The sequence below is a fragment of the Pantherophis guttatus genome, chromosome 1 (assembly GCF_059756535.1).
Source record: "Pantherophis guttatus breed Tessera chromosome 1, ASM5975653v1, whole genome shotgun sequence".
Classification (NCBI taxonomy): Eukaryota; Metazoa; Chordata; class Lepidosauria; order Squamata; family Colubridae; genus Pantherophis; species Pantherophis guttatus.
This window is the reverse complement of record NC_142063.1, coordinates 272,843,344-272,843,727: the sequence shown is the minus strand read 5'-3', so window position 1 is coordinate 272,843,727 and position 384 is coordinate 272,843,344.

Here is a 384-nt window from a genome sequence, read left to right as displayed (position 1 = left end):
GACTGTTTCAGTGTATGCTTGCTTGAAACTTCCACCAATTTTAAAGGAGGTATTTTCTAGCATATTGGATATACACTCACTTTGGAGTTAAAAATACCCTTAGACTGATTTAATAAAAAAAACCTAGACTGATTTAATAACTTACCAATATTTAAAAATCACAAACTATCAGTGTATAATTGCTTATGGTATTACTGTGTTTTCATAGTCTATCTACTTTCTACAGCAGGGATATAGGACATTTTAAAAAGTAAAGTACATAGGTTTAGTCTTACATATGTACATATGTTTAATATCAATCAAATGGAAGACAAGCGATTAGAATCTAAGCAATGTTGAGAGGCAACGTATAGCAGAAAGCCCTTTTCTTTGTCTTCCACCCAG